The sequence below is a fragment of the Rhinoderma darwinii genome, chromosome 12 (genome assembly GCF_050947455.1).
Source record: "Rhinoderma darwinii isolate aRhiDar2 chromosome 12, aRhiDar2.hap1, whole genome shotgun sequence".
NCBI classification, from domain to species: Eukaryota; Metazoa; Chordata; class Amphibia; order Anura; family Rhinodermatidae; genus Rhinoderma; species Rhinoderma darwinii.
The window spans coordinates 68,591,900-68,615,235 of NC_134698.1; the positions used below are offsets into that span (position 1 = coordinate 68,591,900).

Below are 23,336 nucleotides of genomic sequence, written 5' to 3' on the forward strand. Positions count from 1 at the left end.
TGCACACTGTACAGGAAATACAAGGCATATACGCCACGTGTGACTGCACCCTAATACATCTTCCCTCTTTTGTATTCATTCCTGTCTTTAACAGGGAATGTTCACATGAGTCAGATTTGCTGCGGAAAACTGCATCAAATCTGACTCCATTTCCACAGGAAATTCTGGAGTAAATCGTGTTTGATTTGGTGCAGATTTTTGTCTGGATTTGACACTGCGGAAGCAGAAGAGGAGATAAAAAAAATAGCATACTCACCTTCTCTGGTCTTCCATAGCGTTGTTTTACTACTTCCCATGGCTGGTCCCTGTGCTGCCGGTCTCCTGGGAGGATGCTTCTTCCCATGTGACTGTTGTAGCCTGTGATTGGCTGCAGCGGTCACATGGGACGAAACATCATCATAGAAGGCTGGCAGCACAGTTGGAGGAGCTGTGAGGCATCGCTATGGGGACAAGAGGAGGTGGGTATATATATTTTATTATTTTTAACTGGAAATAGGGCATTTTTTTTTTATTTTACTACTTGCAATTTTTACTGTGGATTCAGCTTTTCCACAGCAAATATAGGTATTTGTTGTGGATTTTGACTTCCCCGATTTGACTTAATGGGGAAAATTTGCAACCAAGTACGCAACCATTCCACATGATAAATTTACACGCTATGAATTAAAAAATCTGCACTGCAGGTCAAATTCTGCCTGGAAATGTAAGGTCTTATTCAGATGAGCATATTATATATCCGTGTGCTGTCAGTTAAAAAAAACGGACAGCACACGGACCTAAGCAATTCAATAGAGCTATTCACTCAACCGCTCGTTGGCTCTATCTGCCGGTCGTATCGTTTTAAAAAAAGTTAAATATTAACGATGTCGGCAGCATATCTCCCTGTGTAAACAGGGGGACGCGCTGACAACATGATAATAATATATGGGGACGAGCGATCGGAGTAACAACCGCTCGTCCCCATCCATAGCTCCGTGTGACAGGAGCAAACGAGTACCGATCAACGATGTCTCGTTGATCGGCGCTTGCTGCACCGGCCGAGTGTCGGCCGGTGTAAAAGGGCCTTAAGTCGTTGCCAGACCCCATGCACATTAGTTTTGGCCAAACTACCTCAGAATGTGGTTTCCGATCATGCTCCAGTACAGCCGTGAAGTGGGACCATCATAGGGAAATCCGTGAGTGCTACCACACATGTCATCGTAATGCTGCACAATCCTGCAGTGGGAGCTCCACTTCAATATCACATTCCTTTGCAGTTTCCAGGACCCTCTCTCTTCCACCGATACCTCAGATCATCCGGTCATTGTGATGGCCACCATCGTTGCTACATGTATAGATGGAAGCGCAGGCTGTCTTATCAAGGGCCTCAGTCACCCTCGCCAGTTGGAACACAAAAGGCTGTGAAACCAGCCGCTGTCACTACCTTGGGAAACCTCTGTAAACAGCCAAGATGCCTGCAAGTGGTGATGCTATCTGTGGGAATGCATGGTCCAATACAAATGTAGCTGTGGATGGTTATATAGTGAGTCGTAAAATCAGTGCTGGCTCAAATGGACAAGAAAGGTGGAGCAAGTGCCAAGAGTAGCAGGCGATGTTTTTCCTAGAAATTATAAGACACATCTAGGCTTTATATTATTTGTTTTTTCTTAGGGGTAGAGAAGTATCTGCATCTGTAGTTCAAAAGAGTTTAGTTGGTATTGGTTTTATCCAAAAGTTCAGTAATTGTAGGGATGTGACAAAAAGAGTTTGTGGTGCGTTAGGTGTTAAGAGGACGGAAGGAGGAGTTAGCTGATAGAGATTGTAAGAGGCCTTTTTCTTTTGGTCTGTTACAGAAGATCCTTTACACCGTTTCTGTGGTATGCAGTTATGAGAGCTTGCTTTTTTTCGGGCTACGTTATTGTTGGCCTTCACTGTGAATCAGTGAACTTGTATTGCCTAGTGTACGGAAGACTTGTGGTTTGGCAGTGAATGACGTAGTGGTCTTTCAGGATAGTGTTAAAGTAGAGGTTTGCAGATCCAAGACAGATATATAGTGCTGGGGTGAGTCAGTGGCTCACGATTAACGTTTTAGGAGGTCATTTTTCCCCAGTGGCAATTGTCAAGCATATAGCAATTAGGGACTCCGGCCCTTCTATTCTGTCACATGCATCAGGGCTTCCCCTGTCTCATTTCCAATGTAAATCAGTGTTTAAAGCGTGCTTGCGACGTTTTGGTGTGGAGGCATTAGAGTTTGGTTCACATTCTTTTGCATAGGGGCAGCTAATGAGACACATGCATTAGGTATGGGTGAGGCAGGAATTTAGCCCTTTAGGCAGATGAAGTTCAAAATGTTAGGTCTTAAGTTCGTCCTGATTTGTTGCTTTATTAATGTTATATCTGTCTTTTAGATATGAGCCGTTTGCAAATTTGGATCGTAGGTCACTCGTCTATTTACTGGGCAGTCTTCAGGGTGTCATATTGGCCTTTATGACTGGACCTGGGATTTGTTGAAGAGGATGTTCACTGGAGAGTTGTGCATGGGCTTCGTTAGTTGGAATTGTTCCCAAAGTTGTGGCCATTAGGCAAGTGTCTTATGGTCCTGTAGTGCTGTTGATACATGCAGGGGGTAACGACCTTGGTGGAATAAATTTAGCAGATTAATTGTCACTTATGAAATAGGATTTTAAATTGTTTTGGAGAATTCCACGAGTATTCTGTATTCATTTTGTATTGGTCAAAGATTGTCCGACGAAAAGTATAGAACTATTGAGTGGGGCAAAAAACTATTAGTTGTCCGGAATTCGAGGACCGTTAAAGCTATTCGGGGGGGGGGGGGGTGTTAATCAGGCACAGGATGTTAAGAGGATAATGGAGATTTGTTACTAGTATATGGAGCTCATCTGAATGCAATTGGGATAGACGTATTTCTGTCTGGCCTGCAGGATGTAATTCAAAGATTTGTTGGGTGGGGGCGGTCGGCCAGCTGAATAGGTCTCTTTATGTTAGTAGAAAAATTTGATCAATAAGTTCAGTATTTGTTTGTGAAAAACACCAAACTTTAGAGAAAATTAGCAACAATTAGCATTTTTCTAAATTTAAATGTATCTGCTTGTAAAACAGATAGTAATACCACACAAAATAGTTACTAATTAACATCCCCCATAGGTCTACTTTAGTTAGGCATCGTTTTTTGAACATCTTTTTTTTTTTCTAGGACGTTACAAGGCTTAGAACTTTAGCAGTAATTCCTCACATTTTCAAGAAAATTTCCCAAACCTATTTTTATAGGTACCAGTTCAGTTCTGAAGTGGCTTTGAGGGCTTTATATATTAGAAACCCCCATACGTCACCCAATTTTAAAAACTGCACCCCTCAAAGTTTTCAAAACAGAGTTTAGAAAGTTTTTTTTAACCCTTTAGGTGTTTCACAGGAATTAAAGCAACGTAGAGGGGAAATTTACTAATTTCTTTTTTTGTCAGAAAATCCATATTAATCCAATTTTTTCTGTAACACAAAAGGTTTTACCAGAGAAACACAACTCAATATTCATTGCCCAGATTCTGCAGTTTTTAGAAATATCCCACATGTGGCCCTAGTGTGCTAATGTACTGAAGCACCGGCCTCAGAAGCAAAGGAGCACCTAGAGGATTTTGGGCCCTCCTTTTTATTAGAATCTATTTTAGGCACCATGTCCGGTTTGAAGAGGTCTTGTGGGGCCAAAATAGTGGAAACGTTCCCAAAAAGACACCATTTGGCAAACTACACCCCTCAAGGAATTTATCAAGGGGTATAGAGCATTTTAACCCCACAGGTTTTTTGCGGAATTTCGTGGAATTCGTCCGTAGAAATGAAAATCGAAAGTTTATAAAACTTAGAAATGATACATTTTTACAAGGAATAAAGAAGAAAAAGCACCCCAACATTTGTAAAGCAATTTCTCCTGATTACTGCAATACCTCATATGTGGTCATAAACGGCTGTTTGGACACATGGCAGGGCTCAGAAGCGATGGAGCGCTATTTGGCTTTTGGAGCTCAAGTTTGCTGGATTGGTTTTCGGGTGTCATGTCGCATTTGCAAAACCCCTGCGGGACCAAATCAGTGGACACCCCCCAGAAGTGACCCCATTTGGAAAACTACAGCCCTAAAAATAATTTATCTAGGGGTATAGTAAGCATTTTGATCCCATAGGTTTTTTGCTGAATTTAGTGGAATTAGGCCGTGAAAACTTCTATTGTTTCATTGTTTTTTATTGTTTTTTTTTTTACGGCGTTCACTGTGCGCTATAAATGACATTTAATTTATTCTGCGGGTCGATGCGATTACGGCGATACCATATGTATATAGGTTTTTTATATTTTACGGTGTTTGCACGATGAAGTCACGGTTTTAAAAAAATGATTTCGTTTTTGTGTCGCCATATTCGAAAAGACACAACTTTTTTCTTTTTCCATCAAGAAAGCTGTGTGTGGGCTTATTTTTTGCGGAACAAACTGTAGTTTTTATTGGTACCATTTTTGAGTACATGCAACTTTTTTATCCCTATTTATTACATTTTTTGGGAGCTGAAGTGACCAAAAAAATTGCGATTCTGGTATAGTTGAATTATTTTTTTTATGGTGGTCACCGTGCGGGATAAATTACATTATATTTTTATAGTTCAGGACGTTACGGACGCGGCGATACCAATTATGCATAGTTTATTTTTTTCATTTTATTAATTAAATAAATAAATTATTAATTAATTTTATTATTTTGAAATGTTACGGTTTTACACTTGTACATTTTTTTTTTAACTTTTTTTTTTAGTCGCACTAGGGACTTGAATATCCAATTGTTGGATCATTGTTATAATACCCTGCAATACTTATGTATTACAGGGTATTATACCGGTCAGTTTCACACTGACAGGGGGCATATTAGGTCCTAATCGCCTTCCATAGATGGCAGACAGGAAGCCTTTGTTAGGCTTCCTGTTGCCATAGCAACAATCGGCCCCTGCAATCACGTAGCGGGGTGCCGATATTGTTGTAACAACTTAAATGTGGCGGTCGCTATTGACTGCTGCATTTAAAGGGTTAATCGGTTCGGACCACCGCTGTGATCCGACCTGATGTTTTCCCCCAGTAGTAAGGCTGCTAGTAGCAGCCTGTACTGGGAGATGTCGGGCTGCGGGGAGCACATCTGTGCTCTGTTAGGTGCACACGTAGATTAACGGGCTGCCGGCACAAATACCAGTGCTGCAGCCCGTTAATATATGTGGGGTGGTTGGGAAGGGGTTAATCATGTTTTTGTTCTATGTTTCACCCAAGGCTGCCTCATGTAGTTATTTATTGTGTTATTTTACATTTAAGGGTGGTAAAAAAAACTTCAGGCCCAGGAAGAAGGTATGTGTAGAGTGTCCATACAGTTCTTCAAAGTTGTTCTACAGGAGTAAAACATTTCAGAGGTTTTATTACAATTTATTTTAACAGGACCATGAGTTCTTCAGCTTTGGTCCCTCAGGTGACAGCCAGGTGCCAGTAAATTAAGAGCTGGTCACTGTGGTACTTTGTGTTGTCAGAGGGGTTATCACCCTTCACCTTTCCATCTGTATAGAGATGATGACTGTCTCACAGCACAGGCAGAAGACCCAGTCAGGCAAGGATCCTTCAGTCTGGAGACTTGCCAAACTGCACCTTGGTTCAGAACTGGGGTAGTACGGAGAGGAAATGTTCTTCAAGACTTGGGTCTTCTTTATATCAAATGCAACTTGACCTAAACCATACGGACTACCGAGGATAAAATATAATCCACCAATCTTTTGCCAAGTATATTGTACTAAACGACATATAATACCAGAGACTACTGAGCTATATATTATTTCACCCATAAAATAAGTGCACAATCTGAAATAGAATAACACATAAGTTTAATGTCTGATCCCAGCTGTTATCATGTCTGATCTTATAAAATAGTTCTGTTGCAAAAATGATATGATGCTTAGAGTATATTGTTTCAAGAATAATTCTGCCATGTGTATTTTTGCCAAAGCTATCGTGTTCAGGAGGAAACAGAAAAATAGACAAGCTCATATATAGTTGGTTATTTTCCTGTTGCGGCAGTGAGCAGTAATTGTGATATTAAGCTTATCTGTAATCAATACAATCCAAATTACGGCCAGAATGTGGATCCTCTGGAGCCATGTATGGGGGCTTAATGCATGCATATAAATATTATAGCAGTGATCAGGTCTGTTCATACTCCCCTTCCTTACTCACATTCTTTGCAATGTACGGGACACGCTTAGGCTCTGATCACATCTGCTTCGGAGGCTCCAGTCAAAAATGGCGGACAAAATGGGCACCATGATGGAAACCCGACAGAACCCATATGGGTTACGTCGGGTGCTGTTGATGTCCGCCATGCAATGGATCTGGCACTTTCAGTGTTTTCGTTGTTCTGCACCTATGACGGAGCAGAGAAAAGGAAACACCAAACACAGATATGAATGAAGCCTGTACATTTCACAGAGGCTTTTGGCCGTGTCACATATGTTTACATGCAGCGTAAAAAGCTTCTCTGTGAAATGTACAGGCGTCCATTGCACAGACTGTGAGGAGGATGAGGGGGGAATATGCGGATTAGGGTGGTTCAAACAAGTCAGATTTTGTTGCCGAAATTTCTGCGACTGATTATCCGTTCCATTATCTGAATAGGGTTCTTTCAGGTGCATGGATTTCTGAAAGTTCCATTCAGATGAATGGAAGTGATTTTTAGTCGCAGAAATTTCTGCAACAAAATTTGCCGCATGTGACTGCACCCTAACAGCATTTCTGCAATGTTTACATGCTGCAGCGCTCAGTTCAGTGGGCCCCTGTAGGGAGGGAATGGATTTTAACAAACATGTTAAAAATCCTACTTATTCTTTAAGAATAAAAAGGCTAAATTAAAAAAAGAACAACTATATCCTGGACAGTATGTCAAGTCCCCGGTCGACATGCTGAGCAGCCAAGACCCTATCATAAACACTAAACAGCAAGGACTATGGCCTGTTCTAGTGGGCCCAAGTCTGACGCGGTTTACAAGTATGCTTTAATTTGGTTGCCAACCTTTGACTTAAAGCAAGCTGATCAACAGACGAGGGTACATTTAGGTTTGTAGCGGCAGGAGAGGTGTTCACACGAGTCTGTAAGTGCTCCGAATACTGAATACTAAAGCAGAATTTAATTGCAAAGATACTGAGCATCAAGTGGTCTCAGGAGAGCTGTATAAGAAATGCTGTAGAGTTGCTGAAGTTCTAGTGGAAATGGCCCCAAATGATTGAATCACTGAACTTTCACGGATAATTAAAATAGTTTTCTTTTTAGGAGTAAATGTCTATCTGGTATGTTGAAATACGTTTTATCTTTACGCTTAGAGCGCTGTAATGAATATAGTAGGGAATTGCATAAGTAACAATTCCCTAATATAATTTTATTATCAGAAAAGCTTCTTCCTTTGCAAACATGAACAATCTGATTATTTAATTTCTAGGCTAGTGGGAGTGGATGTCCCTGCCGCTGCCTTGCTGTCAGTAGAATATATGCTGCTATTTATGACTATTATACTCTACCAATGAGTCGCTGGTAGGCATTATTACATACTATGTCGTAAACCGAACTCTATTCTGCTGAAGGTAGTGCAAGACCTAAATATAATCATAGGATATCACATAAATGTCTGATAGTATGAGCTCCCATCTCTGCGACCCCCGCCTATCAGGAGATCGGGGAAACCCCCGAACCCGGTTCTGCTAGTTGAGGCGGACGCTGACCTCCAAATGCAGGCAGATAATAAATGTAGAGGAAACTTGTGTAGATGCTGATTATTATTGATATTGTAGTCCAAACTTGGTATAAAAATTATCTAGGGCTGTCCAATTTCACAATCTGCTGTATGTGATTGATTTATATAAAATATAAATGTGAAGTATTCATTTAGAAGTAGAAATGTCTCCGTATTGCAGAATTATATCCCAGTTCAATTAGCACGAGTCACTGTGCCTACACAGCGAAGCATGTATCAGGGCCCATGGACCCCACAAAAGAAGGCAACCTTTGCACCGACTAGAGTTACTCTAGCGATTAAAATTATACTCAGAAAACAACCTCCTGCAGTGTACGCATTTTTTCATAGTGAAAATATAGTTATTCAAAACAGACAAAAAGGGAAAAATATATATTTTCCCCCGTATAAAGGTTTAATGAAAATTGCTAAGGGTGTGTTTCCTTGAGTCACAGCCCGTGACCTTGTGGCTCTTTTATATAAGCTCTATGCCATGGAACGATATTTCAATGGAATTTCTAGTTACCATTTGTCTCATAATCTCCATCCATTATCCTCCACGCATTTCATTTATATCTTTTTTTCAGGGATCCTGTGAAGAGGCAGCACGCTGCAGGTATATCCAGCTTTGTAAACATTTTGTTATTGCTTCAATACATTAAAAATTTAATTTTCAAAAAGCTTGGATTAAAAAAATTGACAGTATCTATGCAGACCAACGTGTCTCCATGGTTACAGACTACAAACAGCCCGTGTGTAGTCTGATCCTTCAGTCATACTCCATACCATCAGTTCCCTTATTTCTTGCTAACAACAGATTTGGTAGGTTAGCAAAAAGTAGGGTATAAATAGAACAAAGTATGTCTGCAGAATCAGACTACACAGAGTTTGTTTGTAGTCTGTAACCATGAAGACGCATAAGTCTGCATAGGAGCTGTAAACACAAAATGGTAGGAAATTTTTGGTCAACACTTTTTGCAAAGTTGCTTAATTTTTTATCCTAGATGCATTGGAGAAATGTACTAAATAACATCAAATAGTTGCGAAGGTGAATATAGTCTTTTACATCCCCATTATGTTGGACTCAATGAGAAATAGATGATTCGCCATTCGATTCTGATCAATTTTTACAGGAAACTGTGAAAAGTACCGAACACACCTACTAACTAGAAGGTGAAACTGAGTCATTTGGGAAATTAGGTCAGAGATGGATTGTAGCAGATGAGAAATTGACAAGTAAAGTTCACCCATAGATATTTATGGACAGGAAAATGTCAGTTCACGTGTAAAGCAAGGAAAATTTGTTTCAAAATTCAAATGCAAGTGTGCACATAACATAGATGCATGAGAATCAGATCTTTAGCGAGGAGTGCAATGTTTTCAGTGCTTATATTTCTATAATTATTACCATGTCACATCTATGTGAATATAGAGTGGTTATGTTGGCTTGGCCACATGAAATCTACACAACTATGGACCTGACGAGTGACTTCCACTGATCTGAGACTGGCTGGTTAAGCTTTGAATTAGCACTGCTGTCAGCACATAATCTTTGCCAGATGGAGTACAGTAGAGGGATTGTTATTGATTTGGTGGACTTGGGAATACGACCGTCTAATGAACAGTTGTGGTTAATCACAAAGTACAATTTCTATTTCCCAAGGGTGGGACGTTTTGTTTCCTTAATTTACCGGATTATCAGCTTTCCTACAATTCCCTGCGTTATTAGTCATCAGAAATAGAAGCCGACTGGTAGGAAAGTCAGGGGAGCATGCACATACTCCAATTAAAGAACAGTGATATCCCACAGAGGTGATTACTACCAGAATTGATTGGGAAGTATAATGCCATCCAGAGTTTAGACATCAGTATTACATTGATAACAACCTTACATGATAATTACCACAGACATTTTGCTTGAGGGCAAGTATATCTAATCCCATCATGTGTGTTACATTCTATGTAACAACCAGTAATGCATTTACCAACCATGCAATGGTTACTGAGCTTTATTATATTCTGTAAGTGGTGAGGGTAGAGATAGCCCACTGGTGGAATGAAATTGAATTGATAGAAAAAATACGTGATATAATTTTAATTGAATTGGCCAACACTAAGAAAACAGAGACTTCTGGGAACAAACTTTAAATATATCTTTCTAGAGGTTGGAGCTCAGTTTTTATTGGTACAGAGTTCCAAATCCCCTGCATAGACACTCGGAGGAGAGTACCGCTAACGTTGCTGTAAGCTCCCGCTAGTGGTGGCTGCAGGCAGCAAGAGTTTTTTCATTGAACCCTATTTCTATGCAGAGGATATGGAGCTCTATATCAGAACAATAGATCTCAGACAACTATAAAGATATATTCGGAAATCAATCATCACAGAATGTTGGACCTAAAAACAACACAGTGTTAATGTTTAGATGGTTAGTAACTGAGCAATGGAATAATAGTCAACTGTCCTGTCTACATCTAGTTACATCATCTTCCGCTTTTCCAGCTTCTGGCTTTGACTACACAAGTATGTAAACTTCTAAACACCAACATGCCACCCCAAGTAGATCCCATAAGGTAAATAGGTGAGAGTCCTGAACGTTTGATCCCCTTCTATCAGCCAGGGCTGAGAGAAACTATAAAAATATGGGAACTGTGCCACTGTACAGGTGCTGCAGGGGAAATTAATACTTGCTGCTGGGTACTGCCAAAAAATTATAGCTGATCACTGGGGACTCCAGTAGCGGGACACCCTGTGATTAGCTTATCATAGGGGGACCCTTCTAATAAAAAAAACTCCTTTAAGTATATCACAGCTCCCGGAACAAGATGTTTACACCACAATTGGACACAATCAGGGCAAGTTTTCAGCCACTTCATGTACTGTAAATAATAATGTTTATTTGACTGACAGCAAACAAAGATCTTAAAAATGATGAGCAATACCCAAACACAAGTGGGCATATTTACTAACATTAATGCACCGTCGAGCGCGTTGATGAAGGGGATGTAACTAGTGAGCTGCAACAGGTTTTGGTGTCCTACATCTGCCAGAAAACTAGGCCATCAGCGAGTACTGGGAATTGAAGTTTTGCAAAAGAGAGAGACATAGATTGGAGACCACTGTACAGGGCTTTATTATAGGGAGGTCATGGGGAACTTCACAACCGTGGGGACCGAGGGGGTCTCTACCACCCACCCTTCTTGATGGCCGTTCGGTTATCCTATCTAGATCAGAATAGGTAGAGAGGTGGTGTGCGGATCTCTCTTTTGAAGTCTAAGGGAGTCTCTACCATGGCTGGCTTTATATCTCCCATAGACTTTTGTAGGGAGGACCATAAACATGGTTGGCCTCCTCTCATATAAATGGCTGTGATAGAGGGGGTCAGGTGGGGTCCAGGTACCAGAGGTTCGATGGAGACTTCTACAATTTTTTTTCCCCAGGGGTCTCCACCAGCCTCACATAAAACGTTTCTCATGTATACCTTTCATTCCCCTCTGACAATAACATCTTTCTACTATAAAACATTTTTTGCATTGTAATGTAAGCCTGTTTGCCAAGAGTTAACATCGTCATCTGTCATCTGAGAAGCACTGAATAATTCACTTTGATTTTTTTGCTGGTAACCACTTGTGTTATGCTGGGTATAATCTCCTGTACAAGGGAAGACTCAATGCTTGTCTTTTTCGAGAAGTTGTAATTATATAGCTTCTTCTTCTTAGGGTGAAATTTGAACACAGCGCTGTAGTCTATCTGGAGTTTTGGAAATTGTCAAAGATACGGCTTGTCTGATCCTAGTTCTCCTAGGGCACCTCTTTGAAAACTGTTCACGGATCAAGTCTGACTTGTTTCTCAAGTGCCGTTACTTCCCAAAGCAGATATTAAATAACTATGAGTTGCACTTCGAAAAGTTTCGGGAAAAAAAAATTCTCTTGACTCAAAGTTGCTGTCAAAATCCGGCTAAATATAAAGACAGATCTGAAGTGGTTTTTATAACCGAACTAAGGAAGTTCAGACAACCAGTATAAAGCATTAATCCAGGCGCTGTCATGATGGAATAATGACGCAGCCCTAGGGGGTCATTTCATGGTAAACTATCCTTTTCTTTCCGCATTCAAAACCACAGATGAAATAAAATCCTGTGATCTTGTTTCAGTGAGAAGTTGGATAATCTAACTAACATGGCAGCCAGCCGTAGGATAACCGGCAGTCACAACTAGGACAAAAGTTAACTCAGGACAAAGTATTAAAAAGAGAAATTAGATCCTATAACAAGATAGGTTTAGTGACCTTTAAATGCTAGGTGGATTATATTATTGTTGATTTTTTTTTTGTATATGCAGCAAAATTTATTTTAACATGACCAGTGCTGTTCTATTAATTCCTTTAATGTGGCACTCGGGAAAGCTATTAAATACTGCAACAAGTTAATGTTAGGAAAGCCCGAGGAACATTTGACCTTTCTATTAGAAAGTCTTTTCAATGACAAGTCTACAGTAGCTTCTATTACCCGAACCCTAAAACTGTTGGATCCCAGTAAAACAAAAGGGCCTGGTATTTGCTTCCCCTCCATGTCCTTCCACGACCCATCCCTTTCTCCTTGCTCCCTAAGAATGCAGTTCCTCTGGAGGGGGGAGTCCTCAACAGGTTTCCATTTACTGACATCAAGCCTCAAGCATGCAATAAAGAGGTGGGCACCACAAATGATACCAGTGGAGTGCGCGCCAACATGTGTAAAATGCAATCTGAACATTTCAATGGATGGAGAAACACATGCATGCCACACTGCATCTACAAAATATCATACATATAACTTTATTAAAAAGTATCACATAAATATAAATTCATACACAGACCAGTGATTAAAACGAATCATTTAAAAGAAATGCAAAAACACAGCCCCGACCGTTTGTAGACTCGAAAGCCACCTACATGGCATGGATTCAATTTCACAAGCTACAGGAGCAAAAAATCATAATATAAGTGACCATCCGTTGTCTTTTACAATACAGAATATCTATTAATAAATAATAAATCTGTAATAAAACTATTTATACGGTGATACGCATCGAGGCTCCTTACCCACATGAACCCACAGGAGCGCTACTTGCTTTTGGTATATGCACTTTTGAGTTCATATATGCACCTGTTCTAATAGCATTTTTTTTATATTGATACTGCATTATTTTGCTCTATTATTTATTGTTTAATATATATTCTGTATTGTATAGGACATTGAATGATAATTTAGGCGTCACTCATTTATATTATAATTTTTCGCACCTGTAACTTGAGAAATTGAATCCATGCCATGTGGTTAGATTCCTGACTCTAGCAACTATCGGGCAATGTTTTTGCACTTCTTTAAGATTTTTAATTGTTTTAATCACTTGTCTGTGTATGAATGTATATTTATGTGATGCTTTTCAATAAAGTAATATTTTAATATTTTGGAGATGCAGTCTAGAGTGCATGTGTTTCTCCATCCGTTGACATTTTCATCAAGCCTCAAGTAGTAATCTTGGAAATGGTGGGTATTTAAATACAAAAGTATATTAGAATTTGCATTACTTTTCATTATAGAAGGAGTAAGCTTTATGCTTTGTTCACATCTGCGTCAGGGCTCCGTTCATGGGTTCCGTCGGAGCTTTCCGTCAGGGGAACCCGTGAACGGAACCCTGACTGAAACAAACGGAAACCATAGGTTTCCGTTTGCATCAGCATTGATTTCAATTGTGACGGATCCGGTGCAAATGGTTTCCGTTTGTCACCGTTGTTTAAGAGTTCCGTGGTTTTGATGGAATGAATAGCGCAGTCAACTACAGTATTGATTCCGTCAAAATGATGGAACCCTTAAACAACGTTGACAAACGGAAACCATTTGCACCAGATCCGTCAGCATTAAAATACCTATGGTTTCCGTCTATTTCAGTCAGGGTTCTGTTCATGCGTTCCCCTGACAGAAAGCTCAGACGGAACGCATGAACGGAGCGCTGATGCAGATGTGAACGAAGCCTTACTGAAAAGGGGTTGTCCAGGTTTGGGGCTGTTCACATAGGTGTATTTCAGCTCTGTGTGCAAACTGTATATTTAGCAACCAAAAGAGGAATGGATCCTGCCAGGGAAATGCAGGAAACCCTTTCTCAAAGTTTCTCTGTGACCCATGATGGGATGTGGTCCTGTTTTTTTCGCTTTAAGGGTGCACACGCTTAGCTAACAGCATATGAAAATACGGAGCTGATTTCAAGGGAAAACAGCTCCTGATTTCCAGAAGTTTTTTAAGCAACTCACGTTTTTCGCAGTGTTTTTGGAGCTGTTTTTCTATATCAAAAACGGCTCCAAAAACGGCTCAAGAAGTGACATTTCTGCTTCCGATTTTTCAACTGTTTTTCGGGACGGGTGGCTGTAACTAGTCTATAAATATACAGTTCGTGCACAGTGTAGTAATATAGCATTAGACCGGACAACTTTTTTTTTTTTTTTTTAACAAACTTTATTTATTTTTATTTTTCCATCAGAAAATGTTTGACAACCCTTTTAAATGCATATGGCAACCATCTAGTCTGATAGCTTGAAAGGTGGCATCTGAGGGGCAGTTTGTGTGGTTTATTTCTCTTTCCTGGTCACTTGATCCTATCACATCATCTATGCAATGCTAAACCCAAGAATAAACACCATCTATATTGTGGCACAGTCTTCTGCTCATAGAGTTTTAAACCATTAAGAGAGACATAGCAAGGCTTTCCTTCACCTTTGCTAACCTAGTCTTTTACCCTGGCCAAGACAGGGAGGTTTGTTGGCAACTAGAAACCCAGGTGAAACCTTGACCGCCTGCCCTCTTCCTCCAGCTACGCCCCTGGTTAATGATTGCTGTGTTAAAAGGCTCATTCCCCCTGCAAACTACCTATTAATCCTTCAAGGGATTAACTACAACTGAAATACATTTTACTCATGTGAAGCTAATGACATATTTTTTTCATGAGCTGGTGAGCCTTCCTAAAAATAAAAGCCAGCATCTGGTTTCCAGTGAATCAGACGCAGGGCTCTGCCAACGTATCCAGCCAGACAATGTTTTCTTTATGTAAGAGAAATTTAAAAAGCAGAGTTTGAAAAGATAATTTCTTACCCGTTAACTTCACAGAGACGTTTACAGTCTGGAAATGGCAGAAGATATATAGATCAATCTTACCAAACGTAACACAATGAGGGAGAGGGAGAAAAAGCAAAAGCCTATGACATGAAAAATAAAAAACTCACTTGATTTTCTAGGGTGGATTAACATAACACAGCTGTCTCCTTTGATTTGTCAGGGTCTGCGGCAGTTACACTCTGGAGGAATGCTAACTGTGTGAACAATTCTGCGTTTCTACTGTCGTAATGAAGGAAATGAGTGAATATGAGCATATGTGTAAAAGACGAACAATTAGTATCATTTGGTGAGCCTATGTTATGCCCGACTCACTGCAAGTCTATCAAAATATAGAGCATAATAAGATCAAACAATGTATCATGCTTTTGATATTCAGGTAAGTTCTTAATGTTGTCTTTATCCCCTTAGGGGTCCGCACAGAGCCCCCGAAACATCTGGAGATCATTGAAACCATTACACTGAATTGAAGTTTCTCTCAAGTGGAACTAAGTCTAGAAATGTGTTTTTGATATGTCATAGTAGAAGGTAAACCATACTATTTCACTTTTACTTAGCTGACCTTAGCTGACAGAACAGCTGAGTTTACCAAGTAGGTCATTCTGAATTTTCTGCCATACTTATATGAATGTTTATCTCACACCCCATATATCCCATTCATATCAGACGATTGATCCAGGTTGGCGTTATGGCAATTATAATGCTTGAAGAGCTGGTGTATCTGGAAAGATCACTGGGTTGGGTAAGGATTTCAAGATTTTTCTTCCACCTTCATGACCTTCTCAGATCTATTTCCAGCAAGAACTGCCCGGGATCCAGTGGCTGCTAATTGTGCTCTTATAAGGGTGCACGTCTAGTGGAAACCGACAAAAAGTCACATAGACAATAAGCTTGTCCTTCATTTTTCATTTAGCGTATACAACCGGGAAGAGAATAGCATCGTAGGTTGATTGCATGGGCATACCTGCCAGGGTAGCAGATGCTGTGGGGCCTCTCTATTTTGAAGGGTGAATTTGACTTGTGGCAGATTTTGTTGCAGAAATTTCTGCGACTGACATTCATCTGAATGGAATTTGTAGAAACAACCTCATTCACACTGAGAAACTGATTTTAACGCTGCCACATCTGAATTCACCCTAAAAGAGTAAGTGGGGAGGAAGTATATAGTGGAATGCAAAGTACCGAAAGTCCAAGGAAGGGCGGAAAAGACCCACCAGACGGGGCAATGACCATTGACCAATGTAATCATAACTTTCCCATTTCTTGAATACGCTCACTGCTGATGGTGGTCACTGCAGAGTAGGGAACCTTTACAAATGATATGGTATTTGATATGGGACCCCATAGTTACACCCCTGGTTGGTAGGATGGAAATGTCCCTTTTTTCCTTCCACGAACAAAAATAAAATAGACTTTCGGCTCTACATCAAATCAAGTATGAAACACAGTGAGTGCTTTAAAACGCAGATAGTAATAATAGTAAGAGTTCTGTATGAGCAAAGAAGTTCTATGCACACCAATATGGAGTTATTTATCCAAGCAAATAATTTAATTATTTGTAGCCAGTGACAGTGCGACGTTTCGGTCAACACCTTGACCTTCCTCAGGCACTTTAGTCAATGCTGGTCCTGCGTGGATGGCGCTGGAAGATTGGCGGGTAACCACTGTGTAATTATTTGTTTGGATAAATAACTCCATATTGGTGTGCATAGTACTTCTTTTCTCTACTGGATCGGGTTGGGCCCCTACTCATGCACCCACACCATTACCTAGTGCTATACGAACCTTGTAACTAAGTTCAGTATGAGCTTTACTATACCTGTTCCATTACAAAAAAATATGAAATACCTCTTATCTATACCCACATCAATATCTGAGCCATACAATGTATACCCATAGCAGTATTAGATACCAACATTTTAAATGTCTAAAAGAGAACCATGATCAAAATTACACCCAATGCTCATTAATACAGCAGCTTCATAATTGACTTTAAGAAGTAGTGTGACTAATGGGCATATGGTAACATTTGACAACTAAGGTTCCTCTTAGGCTATATTCACACAGGGCGGATACGCGGCGTAAAGGTACACAGCATATCCGCCCTGGCGGCCGCAGGGAATTTTGTTTGTCAAAAAAAACGCACCAAATTGTGGTGCAGTAATTTTGGACGGAATGTCCACTGCGGAAAACTGCACGTAAACCCCCACCCCCCAAAAAAACACATACTTATACTCTGATGTCCTGCAGACCAGCCTCCTGGGATGATGTTTTATCGCATGCGAGTGCTGCAGCTTGTGATTGGCTGCAGCAGTCACATGGGAGGAAATATCATCCCAGGAAGCCAGCCTGGATGATGAAGAACAGAATTCTGGGTTAGATTTTCTTTTATAAGTTGCGTTTTTTTGTGGCGGAATTGCAGCTTATCCGCCGCAAAAAAAACACATCTGCTATTTGTCGCGGGTTTTACATCCCCATTGTATTCAATGTGGAAAACCCGCAAAACACGAAAGCAGCGATTACGCAAATACAATTGACATGCCGCGGATTAAAAAAACACCAGTTCTTTTTTTAGCACTTTTTCCACTCGTCATTTATGCAGCGTGTGGATGCAGTTTGCTGCTACTGTATAAAGCCGCAGAATTTTCAGCAACAAAATGCACTGTGGAAAAACGCAGTATTTACGCAACGTGTGAACTCGGCCCAGCATGGGTCATGTAAACAGGCGCCAATCAACGAAACAGCTCATTGATAGGCGCTCGTTTGTTCCTTTCACAAGGAGCAATACATGGGGTTACTACGATCGCTCGTCCCCATACATTTCTATCATGTCGGCAGCACATCTCCTGGTTTAAGCACGGAGGTGTGCTGCTGACAATCATAATATTTCATGCTGCACAAACGATAAAATCAGCAGATGAACGAGCTTCATCGGCAGGGCAATGATCGGGAATTAGAGTTTATATGAACGCTCGTATGCCCGATAATTGGCCATGTAAGGGCTTAAGTCTCAATACAGCCGTGGATTTGAGACTATGCTGAGCACTGCAGTTCTATACAGACTGGAAATGAGAAGCAAAGTGACTCACCTTTTGAAAAAAGTACCCGCAGTCTGAGCTTTAAATGACCAAAACCATTATCAACACCCACTATTATGTAGTTTTTGTGTACGAGACCTGCACAACAAATCAGGAGCCCACTGGGTACACAATTGTTGCAAGTATCTATCTAGCAACCGCTTACAGCCAGCATTTAGGACTTACAAAGAGCAATGATACTAGGTGAATATCTTTTTTGGCCCTTATTAAATTCTACAATAGACTAAAGGGTTCCATTAGGGGCAAATAAAGTCATAAATAACGAATGAACCAATGTAATCATTCTGGGCAATTAGCTCCCTGATTTGTACAATCTAAGGCATCTCCTTGTGCATACAGTGCTTACTTTACCTAAAATAAATGGTACTTGCGGGGCAGACGGTGCTACTTTAATCAGTTGGCATGACACTAAAATAAATTAATTTTACTCTATGCTCTGCTACTAATTTTAACAGTTCATCTTAATACCGAAAGAACTCGCTATCAGTGCTCCAGGAGATGAAGACATTTAATAGATTTGTGAAGCTGCAGAGATCAAGCTTGAAACTTACATCTAAGCCGGGAAAGACTTTTATGCATGGCCATAAATATATTTTGAAATTGAATGCTTTTTTTCTTAGTATCAAAATGGAGGATCATTATACCTTGTAGCGAAGGAGTTTCGTTCCACCCTAGAAGCGGTGTGCGAAGTGAAGTGATTTTTGCATTACATGGCCTTCCAACATCTGTGTTAGTCCCATCCCAATGACCCAAAACTATATGTATTATATACAAAAAATACCGTAAGCCTTCGTTCACATCTGCTTCGGGACTTCGTTCATGGGTTCTGTTTCCGTCAGGGGAACCCATGAACGGAATCCAAACAGAAACAAATGGAAACCATAGGTTTCTGTTTGCATTACCATTGATTTCAATGGTGACAGATCCGGTGCAAATGGTTTCCGTTCGTCCCCGTTGTGTAAGGGTTCCATTGTTTTGACGGAATAACGCTAAGTCGACTATGGTATTGATTCCGTCAAAACGACGGAACTCTTGCACAACAGGGACAAATGGAAACCGTTTGCACCGGATCTGTCACCAATGAAATCAAAAGTAATGCAAACAGAAACCTATGGTTTGCATTTGTTTCAGTTTGAATTACGTTTATGGGTTCCCCCGATGGAACCCATTAACGGAGTCCCGACTCAGATGTGAACGAAGCCTAAGATAAGATATTATTTTAGTGCAACTTTGTGCTATTAAAAATTAAAGTTGGAAAAAAAGGTCAAATATTTATTTTTTTAACTTTTTTTAGTACCTTTTACCACTAATAATAAAAAAAAATAAACAAAAATATGGTACACCAATAAATCCACAAGCATCCTGAAAAAGAAGATACAAAACATAAGAGGTCTGTTGCATCTGGTTATTAACGGGAGAAAATACTATGATATTGGTTGCGAAGATCCAGCTGGTAAGAAATCCTTAGGGCAATGCTCCCTGATAATAAGTAACACTACAGAAAAAGTTTTCTTCCTTCTGAAGGAAAACAATTTTCTCTGTAAAAATGTTGAATTGATAAAAGGACAATACTACAACACATCTGTAGAAGTCTTTTTTGTGTTTTAATACCAGAAGGCTTATCTTCTATGTATAGTTTTATTATTTTGGTAAAGAAATACTAGTTTACGATTGGGAGCTTGAGGAGGGGGTCACTAATGTCAAATTCAGGCTTTTCTATAAGACTTACATAAATCCTTAAAAACACACATTATGTTTACATAGTGTCATTTATGAGGTCCTTACACTGTGCATTGGCTTATAGAAAGAAACTACTGATTTAAAGTTAAGAAAATATTTTGCGGCAGATTAGATTCATTAGGAAAGTAAAGCTGCTGAAATGTAGCACTGTTTCCCAAAGTAGTGCTCAGGAGGTTTACAGCTGCCAAAATAAATGTCTATTCATTTATTCCAGGCATTGTTTGTTATTATTGCCCATGTAAAATGGATTAATTTACACAAGCACACTATACTACAGCCCTTTGTAGTCATATACAGGACTTTCACTGCTAAATGTATTAAATGCCGTTAATGAATACCACATTGGTAAAGAAAGGCAAAGCCCATACTGGAACAAAGATAAAAATTCTCCTGCCTATGGCAAAGCTATAGTTACAACTGGTGGGGCCCTAGTCAATATTTCCCTTAAAAATAATCATTTAAAAAAAAAATCACCAGAATTGCCTGGCCTGCCCCCCATCATATTGAGCAGGGCTCCTCCTTCCCTGCAAATATCTTGGCCCCTTACCAGTCCCCCTCTGCCAAATTAAAAATTAACTTCTACATCTCTACGCCCTACACAATCCACAACAGTCCCTGTCAAGACTGCCCCTTGTTCCCCTTTCTATCTGATCTTGTCGTGGAGCACCTGATGGCCTCTATCTGAAGTAATGCTGACATCCGGGGTATATCCATGAATGGGGTGGAATATAAATGTTTGGCGTTTGCTGATGACCTTTTGGTTTATCTCACAAGCCTGCATATCTCTCTCCCCTCCCTGATGTCGGAGTTGCACCATTTTGGGAAATGGTCCAATTTTTTAAATAAAATTTTCAAAGTCAAGGGGCCCTTATTGGCGCCACTTCCACAGTCACAACCCTCAAAGCTGACTTCCCCTTCATATGCCCTTGGTGGGTATCATCTATCTGTGAGTAAAATTTGCTAGTGATCTTTCCCAACTATATACCAACAATTTCCTCCCCTTGCTGATAAGATTTTAAGGGGATATCGAGGCTTGGGAACGAAGGCGTTCACCTGTTTTGGACTAGTGAGAATACTGAAAATGACCCTCCTCCATAGGTTATTGTACCTCCAGCAGACCATTCCCATTCCCATTTCCTTCTGGCATTGCGTCCAGTGTTGCTTTGGATCCTTACTCTGGTCCTTGCGTTGTCTAGGCATCAGTAGAGCGGTTTTAATGCGCCTTAAAGATGCGGGTGGGGTTGATGTGCTGGATTGCTGTCTCTGTTACTTGGCTGCTGCCCATGCACATGCCTTTGACTTTTTCCATAACCACCCGATGAAACTTTGGGTACGTCTGGTCCAGGCTATGCCCCCCCTTTGCTCTATTTACCCTCCCATGGACCTTGACCTCATCCAGGACTGGGATGCCACAAGCCTCATTTAGTGTCTCTCACAGCCACCTAGCGCTATGTTCCTCTGGGGCGGGGGGCTCCCTCATAGTATTTTAAAGCAACTGTCAGGAAGTGGGTGCCTATCCGTTCCATTTACTTACACTGTGCAACTAAAATTCAATAACACTATCCTATTAAAATATAGCTATATATATCTATTCAGCCATGACATCATATCCATGAATGTCCAAATAGACCATTGCTTTAACAATATAACAGAAAAGAAAGGCTCAAAGCCTTATATTTACCATATAGCTTTACATTTAGGCGGAAAAGTTCTTTGAATTTCAGTGGCTGGATACAGTCTGTCACATTTTATTACTTTTTTTTTTTTTAAGTACTCCCCAAACATAATTTATACAGACGTTGTACATTATTTTTTTCAGGCTATAGAACAGCAGATTGATGCAGTAAAAACATGGCTGCACTGGAGTGTTCCCAGCTGCATCTGGGCCTCTACGTTAATGGTTGATCATTTACGGCCTTTACATGGAATGCACATCTGTCCCTCTGATTTTACACGGTCTTTGAGCACGGCCTACATGGGAATAATTTCTAGGTCCATAACATTTACGTCCCCTGTGTTATTTTCCGGCAGACCTAAGATAGCGGTGATACCAGCGAGAGGCGATTAATACGCTGGTCTTCCCTCATCTGTTTCAGGAATGTCAAGTGTTTCTAAATTAAAGCTATTTTGCCGCTCAGTTCGCCAGCAGAAACGGTTATACATGTAAACAAATAATTCATACTGTGGAAAAAGAAAATATACCGTGATATTAAAAAAATCCCCGCAAATATGAATAAAGCATGGTAGCCAGATCAAATATTGAACGTGATGAATGAATAATGTGACATCAGACAAAACTAGAGAGTAATTACATCCATGTCTCTGGTGTACGACAGTGATGTTCTCTTGATATCTTCTAAATAAGAACTGAAAGTATGTGATCAGGAACGTAACAAGTAACCTTGGGGCCACATAGTAAATCTTTGAGTCCCATATCAGCTTTTATGCCTGCTACAGTGCCATGGTAGTTATGCAAAAGCTTGTTAGCACTCCATTTTAATTGGAAACTCTAAATCTAACGCCTCATGCACACGACCGTTGTGCCACTCGGGGCTTTTTGGATGGCATCCGAGTGGCACCCGATAGTCTTCATGAACCCATTCACTTTAGCGGGTGAAACGGGTCAGTGAAAAATTATCCGAGTCTCCGATTTGAGGAAATATAGGACATGTTATATCTCGGATCACTGACGTTACTCGTCCGGCGCACACGGTCGTATGCATGAGGCGTCAAGGGATTGTTCAGTAGACTAGGTTTCTGGTTTGTCTGATTTCAACATGTCTTGTAAATGAGCTCTAAGATTGGGGACAAAACTATATGGACGATGTGTTGATTTACGCATGTCCATCCATATAGTGATTGTACATCCCTGAAATCTCATGCTGCAATGTTAGCGCAAGGCCACACGGTGCGGCCATGGTGCGTTTATGTTGCGTTTTTAAACTGCAGCAAGTCATTTTTCAATAGAAGTCAATGGTGAATTTTTTGTTATGGACAGACGGCTGCTATTATATTACAATGTGTTTTTTGTGCGGTTAACTGCACCTTCATAATATCCAACCGCATGCGGTTAATGACCGCAATGCCAAAGTTGTTGCTGAACTGCTTGCATTTTTGCTAACAGTTCTGCAATGTATTGTAATGAACTATATACAGGAAACACCTAACAAACTTCAACACGGGTGAAAACTATGTCCATCAATTATTTCCTTTAAAACCGCAACGCAGCATTACAGAGACAAAAAACGCATGCAGTTGACCGCACGCGGTTTTCAAACGCAACAAAACCGTGTCAACGACGCACCGTGTGGCCTTACCCTTAGTTTTTTACATATAACAAATAATAGTCAATCTGGACTCCAGGACACCTACCGTATATATTGGCGTACAAGACGACGTTTTAAACCCTTAAAAAAATGTCAAAAGTGGGGGGTCGTCTTATATGCCGGATATTGTCTTATACACAGGTTGTGTGTTACCTTGTGAGCCTGCAGTCCGGTACACAGGCTCCCGGGATGCACGGAATCCGCCACGGATCTGAGGGAAGCCGGTATTAGCCGCCAGGGAACATCT

The 23,336-nt window shown here is 40.4% G+C and overlaps 1 protein-coding gene and 1 long non-coding RNA gene across 2 annotated transcripts in view; one reads left to right on the forward strand and one right to left on the reverse strand.

Annotated features, from left to right (window-relative positions):
- Positions 1-23,336, reverse strand: part of BTBD6 (BTB domain containing 6) — a 552,040-nt gene that overhangs the window by 161,164 nt on the left and 367,540 nt on the right. The window lies entirely within an intron of this gene.
- Positions 389-15,844, forward strand: LOC142664802 (uncharacterized). Its single transcript, XR_012851381.1, has 5 exons — positions 389-458; positions 8,372-8,400; positions 15,089-15,214; positions 15,337-15,453; positions 15,592-15,844. It is a non-coding gene; the product is annotated as an uncharacterized LOC142664802 (long non-coding RNA).